Genomic DNA, 13,765 nt, shown 5'->3' with positions numbered 1-13,765 from the left:
ACTGTGGGAGGGAGGGGTGAGGGAGAGAAGCATGGTTATCTTTTTAGAATTGTATCTATGAAATAACATGAAATCCATTCTATTTGTGTTGATAGCAATTTAAAAATAAAAAAACCAAAAAGATAAAAAAAATGCTGAGTTAAAAGTTCAAAACTTTCCTCTGCAGATAGACAGTCTCCTAGAAATGCTCTTTTGGAGAGGTTGATGATTACACTGATTTTGAGGTTTGGGAATTAGGACATATTTTAAAATGGTGGAATTAATATCAACTTGAAAGTAAATGACTAGATTGTTTTCAATTTTTATAGATAGTATTTTTAATTCAACCCATGCTATATCTTTTTTTTTTTTTTTTTGACAGGCAGAGTGGACAGTGAGAGAGAGAGACAGAGAGAAAGGTCTTCCTTTGCCGTTGGTTCACCCTCCAATGGCCGCTGCAGCCGGCGCACCGCGCTGATCCGATGGCAGGAGCCAGGTGCTTCTCCAGGTCTCCCATGGGGTGCAGGGCCCAAGGACTTGGGCCATCCTCCACTGCACTCCCTGGCCACAGCAGAGAGCTGGCCTGGAAGAGGGGCAACTGGGACAGAATCCGGCGCCCCGACTGGGACTAGAACCTGGTATGCTGGCACCGCAAGTCGGAGGATTAGCCTAGTGAGCCGCGGCACCGGCCAACCCATGCTATATCTTATAGAAACATGAATCTATTGCCTACTATGGCCTGGCACAGTGAACTCTATGAGGTGGATGCTATGAGTATTCTTATTTTACAGATGGCACACGCAAAGAACAAAGGCTGTCTGAGAATAGAATACAGATAAGTGAAGGGCCTGAGATTGAACCCAGATACTGTCTCTCCAGAGTGAGATGCTCTCTGTGAGTGTTAAAGCTGCTTCTGTCTTTCAGCTCTCAGATCATAAGTGACACAGGGACTGAGTCCTCAGAATTTTTCTCTTTTGAGATCAGAATTGCTTGATATGTCAGTGCACACTATGAATAAGTCAGTATATTTCAGGCAGTGACAATGCACTGCGAGATTTTTGTATGAGACTCCCATCAATGCTGGCCACAGTGAAGACAAGCTGCATGGATATATGAATTATAGTTCACAGAAATAAGCTTTGCAGACTTTGATTTGATCACATGCATCTAAATTCATGAGATAATGAGCCATGTCATGGATGCTATCTGGAGGTATTTGAAGAATGCACCTGTGAATTCTTATCTGGGAGCCTCTCCAGAAGACTGTCAGAGAAAATTGCATGCTCTCTTCTTGTTGGCCCACGTCAATACATTCAGAAATTAAAAGTTGTGAAAGCCTGATGATGTAAATGCCAGTGAACAGTAACAGACAGAGGGTATTATCCAAATGTGCATAATTGTTATGATATTTCTGAGAAATGTAAAATAATAGAATTAAACAAATTAAGAATAACACGAGGGTCTTTGAGGGTCTCCTGATCTTGCTCTGACAAGATTGTGACCTCTTTTCCATCAAAGTTCCCTCTCATTCCCTAGCCATACTGGCCCCTTACTGTTATTCTCCTGCCTGGGGCTTTGGTCTCCTTTCCCTCTGCCGCCTGGGATCCCTGCTTCGGAAGGTCCAAAGAATTCACTCCCACACTTCTTCCAGGTGCCTGCTCGATGGCCACATAATCAGAACAGCCTTGCCTTACACCCTCAGCTGGACTGTTCCCCAACCCCAAGTCCCTCACTGCACTTTCCTTTTTTTGAGGGTGTCATAGCCTTATTATATGGCAAGTATTTGTGCTTATTTGCTTACTGTTGATTCCTACTATTAGAAATGGAGCTTCATGAGTATGGGAAAGTTTTTTTGTCTACTGACATATCTTCTGCACTATAGAAGCGCTTTGAGCCCTAATAAATATTTATTGAATGAATGACGCAATGATGAAAAGAGAGGAATTATAAATGCATTTCCTTGCAGACTTGCTGAGCTTGTGTTGAGAAATGTAATAGTGACCACTGGGTGGCCACAGCTGCCTTCACCATCCACAAGGAGTCATGCTCCCTGCTGCCCACGTTGTGCCTAAGAGTTCTGCACGCTATCTTTCTTCTGGGTGGAGGGCTACATGTTGTTTCTCTTGGTTCTAATTATCCAAGGGAATTGATCCTGTAAAAGACCTCGTCAAATCCAATTTTCAGTCTACTTGGGAATCCATCCAAATCTTCTCATTGATTTACTGAACATTTACTGAGCACCTATTGTGCTTCCAGTGCTGAAGGGACAGAGATGAATGCTGTAGCATCCCTATTTCCAAGGAACTTGCTCAGGTAAACTGGAGAAGGCAAGTGAAGAGAAATTCACAATCCCTGCTGATTAACACTCTGACCTGGGAACAAGATGTAGAACATGCAGGAGGGGCACTGACCTGCCCTGAAGGGCACAGTGTGAAAGAACAGGCTTCCCAAGTGGGACAACAAAACTTGGAGCAAAACGAAGGATGAACTAGGTGGAGGTGGTGGAAGACTTTCTAGGAGAGGAAGAGCTGAGAGGAGTTGACACATTTGGAACTAAAGTGGATCATTCTGCTTGAAGAATGAAGTACAATGTACGAGAAGAGGGAGATGAAGCTGGAGAAATAGCTGTTAATGTTGCAAGGAAAAGGTAAGCTAATCTCAAGCCAGTTCCAGAAATGTGTATCACTAGACATCTGAGTAGGTTTCCAAAGGGATTTGCAAGGGAACTTTAGATGACTTAGTCAACTTTTACTTATATGTGATTCAGGAAAAACTGCATTCAGTTGCAGTGTTGTTTCATTCAACTTTAATTGTACTAACTTTAATTTGAATCCTAACTATATATCAGGTATTATGTTAGGTTCCAGAGATACAAACTTAAAATAATGGCAGAATTAAGATACTTTACATGGTAATCAATTTGTTCCAGGGGGATCTAGAAATGCAGGCAATATATTGATATACTTTAGACTGACCTCATGGACATGAGGCCAGAGCCCTGTGCTGAAAAGGGCTCCACATATGGTTTAATGCTCTGTTGTTGCTGTCTTGAAATTCTTAATGATGCTTGAAAAAGGAGTCCCTCATTTTTATTTTGCACTGTCCTCTGCAAATTATGAATTTATCCTTACATCAGCAGTGAATTTGTGAAGTTCATCTGGAGTAAAAGTAAACAATGGACCAAAGGTCAACAACCCAACTCTTAGTTTTGCATGATCCATAAGCTATTAATATTTTTACATTCTATATAGTTGAAAAAAGAGTATTATTTCATAATGTGAATATTCTATGAAATTTATATTTGTGTCCATAAATACACTCTATTGGTACAGAGTCACTGCTTTTTTGTTCCTGTGTTTTCTGTGGCTGTTTTCATGTTCTATGGCATAATTGCAACAGAGACAATGTAGCCTGGAAAACCTAAAATATTTATTATCTGAAACTCACAGAGAAAGTTTGCTAACCCTGGATCTAGAGGATATTCTCTTTCAATGATTAACTTATTATTTTAAGCCAGTTTCCATTTGATGTCAGAGTTCTAATTTGTTTTCCTTTGCTGTATGGCTATAAACAACATCAACTTTGAGCTTACTATTGTATCTCTATGTTTATGGTAGTGCCAAGTACACATCAGACACTCCAAAACATTTGATGGACATTGAGTGTTGTAGTATGATTATCATGTATATCATTTTCCCCCATTATTTGTCATGTCCTCAAGGCAGTGGTTTGTGAGAGAGAACTGCATCTCCAAGGGTGCCTTGTACTGTGCTTTGAATGCAGGAATACTCTTGCTCTAAAAATGTTAGTGACAAAGAACTGAGTGTACAGTAGTACAGTGGTTGCTGTTTGGTACTACTGCTCAATTCCTTTAGAAGTAGAAAGTTTATTTGATAATTAATTATTAAAGTATGTCTAGAAGTTTTGAGATGAAAGACTGAGGATTAAAAGCAGGTTTTAATCTTAAGTCTTAAGGTGAAGAGCATGAAATACTGTCTTGTATTAACTAGAGAGCCTACTGCATTTAAGATGCTGATTTGTAGTAGACAAGCAGTATCTTGCTTGAATATTTGTAACTTCCCAATATCTTGGTTTTCAGTCCTGACTTCTAAACTAATATGTTCAGAATTATGTGACATCTCCATTGGCTGTTTAATAGAAAATTCTAACTGAACAAATCCAAAATTGAATGCTATGATGTTTTCTCCTCCAAGACCCATGTCCCTTTCAAACTTGCCTATCTCATTTACAGTATCCCATGAGTTCTGAAGGTAAAAGCCCAGGGTCATTCTTGACTTTCTCTACCACCACTGCCCCCCAATCTGGTTTATAAGCATGCTTTTTTTTTTTTTTTGGCTCTACCTCTGAATGACATCCAATGTCTCCTCTACTCTCCATGTTACACACTTCCTCATTAACTCTAAACCTCCATCATATCTCCTCTGACCGCTTCCTAGCCTACCTGCATTCATTTTTTAGCCACACATTTTCTCTCCAGGTCAGGCAGAATGATCTTTATGGCTGTGTATCTATTACCTAATTTTTAGAAGTAAACAATGAAAAACTTTCCAAACTTCCTGAATGCCACAGCAATTATCTCTTTCCTCTGGGTCTTCAAAGGTAAGCCCTCCTTGATTTAGTGAATGTCATTCTTATGAATATGTTTATGTTTTTGTGTCTATTGGTAAACCGTGTATCTATATGTTAACTATGTGAGTCATAGCACAGTGTTAGAATCAAGTAGTTTTTTTTTTTTTTTTTCCACTCAGACATGATTTTGAGAATTATCAATGGGCTTCAGGTTTTAAGATTCAATACTCTAGCGTATTTCACAGTATGATAATAGCACTATTTTATTTACTCCTTTCTGTGTTTATGAACATTGAATTTGTTTTTAAGTGTTTACTAAATACTAAAAAGTATATATTGACCTTACTTATAACTCTTGTGCAAATGTGTAATAATTTCTCTAGGTCAGTGATCTACAAACACCTTTTTTTTTTACATGCAGACTTTTAATATTTTAGAGAGAGAGATTCACTCTTTGCTCCCCCAAATACCTTCAAAAGCTAGGAATTGGAAGCTAAGAAGTCAGTCCAGGTCTCCCATGTGGGTTATAGGAACTCAGTTACTTTTACCTCTGCCTCTCAGGCTCTGCATTAGTAGAAATTCTGGAATTAAGAGTCAGAGGCAGCTATTGGAATCTGATTTTTTATGTGGAACACAAATGTGCTGATTGGTGCTTTATTTGCTAGGACAAATGCATGCCTCTGCTTTGTCACATTTTCATACCCACACCCTAGGATAATGCTACTTAAAAGGCACTAAAATATTTTGGGGATAAAAGTCAATGGTTTAATATTTGAGATACAAAAATATCTTCTCTTCACTCATTAATTCAAGAAATCTATGATGAAACTATTTTGTATGGAGCATGTAATAGTGGTTGGTCCCTTGTACAATGAAGTCCCAGAGTAAAGAAAAGCAATGTAATCAGATTAATCCACGGGAGAGACTATGGTTTCAATAAGTATACAGTGATGTGGAAGCACATAAGAGATGCACCCCAGCTCTTCTCTGGGGCTGGAGGGATTTGGTAGGTCAGTGACTCTTCCTGGTGAGGATAATTCTTGACCTGAGAATTAAGTGATGATTAAGAGTTAATCCAGCAAAGAAGGCCGGCGCCGTGGCTCACTAGGCTAATCCTCTGCCTTGCAGCGCCGGCACACCGGGTTCTAGTCCCGGTCGGGGCACTGGATTCTGTCCTGGTTGCCCCTCTTCCAGGCCAGCCCTCTGCTGTGACCCGGGAGTGCAGTGGAGGATGGCCCAGGTGCTTGGGCCCTGCACCCCATGGGAGACCAGGAGAAGTACCTGGCTCCTGCCATCAGATCAGCGCGATGCGCTGGCCGCAGCGTGCTGGCCGCGGCAGCCATTGGAGGGTGAACCAACGGCAAAGGAAGACTTTTCTCTCTGTCTCTCTCTCTCACTGTCCACTCTGCCTGTCAAAAAAAAAAAAATTAAAAAAAAGAGTTAATCCAATAAAAAAGATGAACAAACAGCAAGGTGAACAAGTAGTATCTACAGCCATTATGGAAACCAGTATAGAGTTCCTCAAAAAACCCTAAAAATAGAACTAGTATCTGATCCCACATTTCTACTACTGGATATATATGCAAGGAAGTGAAATCAGTGTCAAGGAGATAGCCACACTCCTATGTTTATTTCAAAACTCTTCATAGAAGTCAAGATATGGAATCAACTGAAATGTCTACTGACAGATTAATAGCTAATGAAAATATGATTTATATACCTCATGGAATATTACTCAGCTAAAAAATAATGTCAAGTGTCAAGTTGATCCCTGGGGAAAGTGAAGTCAAGTGAAGTCATTTTATAAGTGGTCCTAGGAAAATTGACTACCATTTGGAAAATACTGAAGTTCAATGCTTTTCTCACACCATAATATAATAAAAACTAGTTTGAAATGAATTAAAATTCTTAAAATTTTCTTCAGTCTTCTAGTTAGAGCTTAGGAAATGTGTTCATAGGATAATGTAATTTTTTAGAATATATGTAGCATGAAACACTAAGTCAAAATGATAATGTTTTATACTCTATAACATTAAAATTTTCTTATCAGTAGATGAACAAGCTAGTAAGCTAGTTGGAAATATGAGAATAAACATATTTGACTTAGAATTTATGACTAAAATATACCAAGAACTCCTACAGTTAATTAAAAGACAATTCAATAAAAAGAGAGAATAGACATTTCATAAAAGAGTTCCACAAATCATCAATATGAAGTGAAACTTAAAATCACAAGAAGTTATTTCCATCTGTTGGAATAGGTAAACTCAAGATGACTGAAAGTATTAAATGTTAGAAAGAATGTGTAGTGCCTGGAACTCATAGATTGTGGTTGGAATGTAAAGTGGTTGCACCAGTTAATTAAATAGTCAATTTCTTGTAAACCTGAATGTACATGTTATGTATGAATCAGTGTGCCTTCTTTTGTTATCTGACCAAGAGAAATTAAAATATAAGGGTACTTCAAATAGTTCATGTAAAACTGGGCGTTAATTAAAAAAAACTATTAATGAATCTGAAAATTTTTTGCACTAATACAAACTCATCTTTTAATTCCATTTTTTACCCTAAGAGCCGTTTGAAGTACCCATGAATATCTCCACAAAAGATTTGTACAGAAGTTTTATAGAAGTTTTAATAACAGGAGTGCCAACTGGAAGCATCCTCATCAGTAGGTGATTGGATAAACAAATTGTTTTCTACTCAACCAGTAAAATACTACCTGGTCTGTAAAAATGAGTACATTATTTGTTACACCTCAGGCATGTATACATTTAAAACATTATATTGTATCAAGTAAATTTGACACAAAAGGATACATAATTGTATAATTCATTTATGTCAAATTCCCACACATCTACAGTGATACAAATAAAGCCTCTGGTAAATAGTGAGGATTTATTGGAAACGGAATAAGGATATTATGGAAATATTTTATAGTTTGTAACTTGCTTTGGGCTTTAATTAATGGATGTAACCATTGTTAATACTCACCAAAATAAGCACTTAAATTTCATACATTTTAATGTAGTTTATTATGGGCACATTATATCTCAAGAAAATTTGAAAAATTAATTTAAAAAAAATGAGAATGGAGTCCATTTGGCCCTAAGGAAGCTGTTGCAATAATTCAGGCAAAAAGTAATGATTTCCTGGAGCTAGGCAGGCAGTGAGAATGTTGAGAGGTAGAAGAGGGCAGCAGGAATTTATTCTCAAGCGAATCTGAGGAGTCTGAAGCTTCTCACACCACAGTCACTCTGCATCAATCAGGGCTCTGTGATGGAAGGGCAAGAGCTGAAAACTCATCTCAGAATCTGCTAGTTTCTTTCTGGACACTTTATGAGTGTAGGAGATTCAGATAATCGTGTTGTAAGGTATTGCTGGATCTTAGGTCCATCTGTAGAATGCAAAGACTCAACAACCTAAGCTGTAGTTTTTCCTTAAATACGTGGGTGAAGAAGTCTTAAACTAGCAGCCTTAATTTATTCATATGTGAAATCTGGATAATAGTGTCATGTGATAATATTGTGTATTATGAAGGAAAGCATCCTCCAGAATAACTGGTGATTCAAGGAAGTCATGCATGTGTGTTATACTTACTGTCTTCTTGATGCATCTGTATTTTGACATCTTTACATTTCAATACCTTTTAACACCTTAAACTACATTTTGTAATAATTGTCAAGTATTATAGGAGGGCTGGGATTTCTCTTACTGTATGCCCGTCTTTACAAGTTACTGTGCGCTGAAACAGCACACTGGCTTGTTCAAGTTTGCTACCGTAGGCACAAAGAAAAGAAATGCTCAAGATTCGGTGTGGTGGAGGAGAGCCATAGACTGGCTATTAAAGGATGTGACCATCTCTTTATTCTACTTCATCTCTCTTCCCAGACATGATTACCCACAGGGCATCAAGATTAGCCTCCTGGAGACTTGTGAGAAATGGAGACTCCCCTCCTTGCAGGTCTCTAGGCCAGGGGTGCCCACCAAGTACCAGCCTGCCCTGTCAGCACATCTAGAAGAAAGCACAGGCACTGTGCAGAGAGCTTACTGCATCACACAAGTTAGGGCAGCTGAGCTGAAGAAACAAGAACACCACTTAATTTCCTGTTAGTTTTAAAGTGATTGAAAGAAAATAAACTGAAAAAGAGAGAAAATGATGGGCTGGGCAATGTGAAGGGAGTAAACGGGTGAACTTGATTATTTCTTCTGAGGAACAACAGTTGAATAGGACTGAAACTCCTGAAACTGTCTTACTAGTATGACTGATGGCTCTCCAGTTCATTCAGATGATTGACAACAGTTGTTCGAGGTGTGAAGCCTAAATTCAGGGTAAGCAGTGAGCAGACCTTCACAGAGTGTGAGCAGGTAACTTGGAGTGGTTCTTAGTGAGGCATGATGGGCTTAACAGCCAACTGCGGTCCTCAATCCAGTCATCAGGTATACAATCCCAGGAAGTGGTTCACACAAAGCCAAAAGCAATTTGAACAGGAGGATGGCAGGTGTTGGTAATATAAAGGAGTGTGTTTCTTTTTTGTATCCTGAGTTCTCTGACAGTGCTTTGTGAGACTCACATGAGGAGTAAGTGAGGTAACAAAATTTTCCCATGGAAGGAAAGATAAAGATACCTGTATTCAGTATCTGCTATTTAGCTAAGTCTAGTCAACATAAGGGAACCTCTTACCTTTATTTCTAGTTGAACATTTGCATGTACATATTGTCTCATTTATAATCCTCACATCCATCTTACATAGTCTCTGATATTTTTCTTAGGGCACCAAAAGGAAAACAAAGGCATAGAACATTTAAATAGGTTGTCCAAGCACCATGTGCAAGAGTTGAAATCTGTATATAGTTCTGTGTGACTCTGAAATTACTCTCTCAGCCACTTTGGGAAATCTGCTCTTCTCCTTCCTGCCCTCCAGTGGGCTCCTGGCTACCTTGCTGCTGCTGTAACCTGCTCTGCATTTCTGAGAGGGCTTCAGATTTATCTCCTCCCAACATTTGAGTGCCATTTTTCTTTTTACCAACTCACTTGAATAAGAAATAAGTTCTTTGATAGCATGACTGTATTGCTTGCTTGCAACACAATTCAATGTTGAACATTCTCTGCCCTTTACGTCTGACTTCTGGTTTCATTTTCAGAATTATTTCCCATTGGACCCACTCATAACCTGTGCTACATTGATGTTACCTGGAAGTGCCCAAATGTGCCATTTTCTCTGTCATATACCCACGCTGTCCATGGTGCCTAGATGATTATAGAGTATCCTTCAACGCAGGCATCAGAAAGCCTTCACTGACAACTTCAAGCAAGGTTATGCTAATTCATTACTCTCCTGAAATCTGCAAACTTTGTGGTGCAATGGGTTACTGCAACTTGGGAAAACCATATGCCATATTGGAGTGCCAGTTTGAATCTTGGTTACTCCACTTCCCATCCAGTCTCCTGCTGGACTGTGGGAGGCAGAAGATGATAGTGCAAGTGCTTGGGTCCCTGAAACTTACATGAGAGAGCAGATGGCGCTCCTGGTTCCTGGTTCCCGGCTTCCCACCAGGGTCCAGGCCTGGCTGCTGTAGGCATTTGTGAAGTGAATTAGCCAATGGAAGATCTCACTCTCTCTGTTGCCCTGCCTTTCAAGTAGATGAAAATAAATAAAAATTAAAAATCTTTTTATTCTCTATTGAAATTTGACATTTACTCATTTTATTTTTCAATACATTGCAAAGACCTTGAAGGCAGGACCCAAGACTGGTTCAGTTTATTACTGGCCATGCTTAGCAGAGGAGTCTGTCATAATAGAAGCACAATAAATGCTTAACAAGAAACTGATTTTATTTTTTTTTTTAATTTAAACAATTAGTGGAGTAATTAGGATGTGTTAAGTCCTATGCTAGATTTTGAGAATTCTAGAGTAAAAAATACAGTCACTTCTCTTCAGGGACTCAGACACAAGCAGAAAAACAGATATTTAAACAAATAATTATAGCAGTGTCCTATGGATCAATGTGGATGAATGTGCACTACTCTGTAGCTCGGAAGAAAGTGCCTAGGAAATCAAGGAAGCTTTCCTCTGAAGAAATGACAATCAGGAAAGTCCAAGAGCACATTCTATTCCACAGTCTTGCATATCCACTTTCACACTCGGAAGGTGATCAGCAAGTTTCACCAAACAGTTGATGTCTTTAGCTCTTGTATGAATCTTTTAGAATACGATTTTGTTCTATGATCTTCAGCAAATTAATTACCAGAGCCTTTTCCTTTGTAAAACGTGGATCTTAAATATATCTAGAATCCCTCAGAGGATTACTGGGGGGACATAACCTAGGCTAGCGTTGGGAATCTAAACATGCTAGCCTTCTCAGTATTTTCCTTAAGGTTATCATTGTAGGGATAATCTTGTAGTGTAGCAGTTAAGACACCATTCGGGATGCTCCCACATCAGAGTGCCTGTGTTTGAGTCTCAACTCCACTTCCAATTCCAGCTTCCAGTTAATGCACATATTGAGAGGCAGCAAGTAATGGCTTAAGTGTTAGGGTCCTTGCCACTCACGTGGGAAACCCAGGTGGATCTTTGGGCTCCTGGTTTTGGCTTGGTCCAGCACATGCCATTGCAGGTTTTTGGGAAGTAAACCAGTGGGTGGAAAATCTCTCTCTCTCTCTCAGCCCCCTCCACTCCCGTGTGTGTGTGTCTCCCTCTGCCTTTCAAATAAAATAAAAATAAATTAATTTAAGAATTTAAAAATGAACAGTTCTCACTGTGGTTCTCAGAAAACCAACCATATCCAGAACTCTGGGATGGGTGTTTACACAGACAATATTATGTAGACAAGATGCTCCAGCCCTGTATTCCTGTTGCTCCTGCTTCTGCTTTAGATATTTGTGACTGGGCATCATGAACTAAGGAAGAAATAGGGACCCCTGTTTGGATCCTATGGGAAAGCACGCATTTTAAAGAGCTTGAAAGTTTGAACATAAATAACAAGCACCCTAGGATTTGTGCTGAAAGTACTAGTGAGACTTACTGAATCCTGGGAGCTGGAGAGAGGAAAGAAGCGTTTATTCTTCTCAGCCGAATACCAGAACTGTCATGCTGCAACTCCACTCTCTCGGCTAGATGAGAAAAACAGACTCAGAAACTTTCCAGGGCCTTGAACGTTTCATGAAGGATGTGACTCTGATGGAGTCCCCTGGTCCCAGTTTGTAGCCTCATTATGCTCTCCTCTGGAATTTTCTGAATTCCTCTTGCACTCAGAGATTGGTGGATGCAGTGCTGGATCACCACAGCCCACTCCGTTACATGGTCCCTTCTGGGAGTTTTCATGAACTCCTGGATAAATGGCACAACTCGTCAGTTATAATTTCACAACTTCTTTGTCATCCCCACAGCCCCATTCTCAAATCTCGAAAGTTGCATTTTTCTGCTCTTCAGTCAAACTCAAATTTGCAATTCCTCTAATTTTTTTTTTTTTTTTTTTTGCTGTATATCTCCTGAGATTGTGGATGTATTGCATTCCAAGGGTGGAGCAATCTGACCTAACTAACATATCTTGCCTAAAGAAAGAGGACTCTTGGTAGCAGTCTCCCTCTGGAATATCCTACTATTTCTAGTTCTTTCTTGATTTAGAGTCTGTCATTGCACTTGTGGATCCATTGTTCCTGGAAAGAAATCTGATATTCTCAAAGCAGCTACCTTCTCTTACTACCTCCCCTTTTTCGTCTCCCTATTCTCACCCTACAGCCTCCAAGGACTAACCCCACACATTTCCCTCACACTTCTTGGCCTAGCACTTGCTCCACTCCTTCATTCTGGCCTCCCTCTGTCACCCTCCTGGTGACCTCAAGCTGTAAAATGCTATAGTACCTCTGGCCTGGGCTCCTTATCTGGCCCCAAATTCTTTCCTTTTCCCTCAAAGACATTGAAGAAGAAGGAATGTTCATTTATAATGTTTGACTTCTTTAGCCTTTCCCTTTAGGCTCCTTTAGATGACATTTTTTCTCATGCTACCATAAAAATGAAATGTCCTTTTCTTGCTTGCCCTGGGAGATGTGGCCTACCCCCAGAATTCATTGGGGTCAGATCCTTAGGTTGATTGCACAGTATGAGAAGTTGTTGTAACGAAGTTGGTAATGGGCTGTATATCAAAACAGAGAGAAGTGGGAGGCATTGGCTACTTTGAAGACAGTATCCTCCTTCTAAAATGGAATTTCTGGCACAATATTTAAGTTCTTGAGTTTCCTTTTCTTTCTTATTCCCAGGACTGTAGGAAAGAGTGATTTCATATTATTTGAGCTTCTCACTACTGCTACTTTATTGTCCTTCCATGCTTTGTAACACACTGTAAGTGAAACCTGAATATCACATAAAATTTCAGAACCAGAAAAATATGCTTAACAACTATTTCAATTCTTCTGAACTGGATATGGAACCATTCAACAATAGTGTCTTCCATTGGGTGTGCCTTCATATATTTCCAAAGCATTTTTACACACATTCTGATTTACTTCAAGAACTGGTTTATCTACTTTCTGCCCACATGTAAGAATTTGACTAAAGGGTAAAGACCCACTTCTAACTACTGACATAAATCATTAAAACCAACAGATGAAGGAGGGACTTATATATACAATTCTTTTTATAATATAAAGATACCGGCACCTATTGGAAAGGTGCTATGAGAATTAAGAGACTAACACATAGAAATGGTTTAGCACAGTGGTTGTACTCTGTACATGCATATCATTTTTTTTTATTTTTGTTTTTGTCAGAGTGGACAGTGAGAGAGAGAGACAGAGAGAAAGGTCTTCCTTTTGCCATTGGTTCACCCTCCAATGGCCGCCGCGGCTGGCGCGCTGCTGCCGGCGCACCGTGCTGATCCGATGGCAGGAGCCAGGTATTTCTCCTGGTCTCCCATGGGGTGCAGGGCCCAAGGACTTAGACCATCCTCCACTGCACTCCTGGGCCACAGCAGAGGGCTGGCCTGGAAGAGGGGCAACCAGGACAGAATCCGGCGCCCCGACCGGGACTAGAACCTGGTGTGCCGGCGCCACAAGGCAGAGGATTAGCCTATTGAGCCACGGCGCCAGCCGCATATCATTTTGTTATGAGAAGGTTTTATGTGCTTCCATACTTGGCTCTAACAACCATACTTGAGGATCACTGTTGTATCACATCAGGAAGTTGGGATCAGAGAG

The 13,765-nt window shown here is 39.8% G+C and overlaps 1 long non-coding RNA gene across 3 annotated transcripts in view; it reads left to right on the top strand.

Moving 5' to 3' along the window:
- Window positions 1-46: 46 nt before the first annotated feature.
- Window positions 47-13,765, top strand: part of LOC127489227 (uncharacterized) — a 246,948-nt gene continuing 233,229 nt past the window's right edge. For 2 of the 3 annotated variants that reach the window (XR_011386954.1, XR_007917161.2), the window contains exon 1: window positions 48-2,626. This is a non-coding gene — a long non-coding RNA (uncharacterized lncRNA). Of the gene's footprint in view, window positions 2,627-13,765 lie in introns of all 3 variants that reach the window. The other variant, XR_011386953.1, reaches the window with a different exon arrangement.

This window comes from Oryctolagus cuniculus, chromosome 2 (assembly GCF_964237555.1).
Source record: "Oryctolagus cuniculus chromosome 2, mOryCun1.1, whole genome shotgun sequence".
Taxonomy (NCBI): domain Eukaryota; kingdom Metazoa; phylum Chordata; class Mammalia; order Lagomorpha; family Leporidae; genus Oryctolagus; species Oryctolagus cuniculus.
The sequence above is the reverse complement of the archived record's forward strand: the minus strand, read 5'-3'. Positions and strand labels throughout refer to the sequence as shown.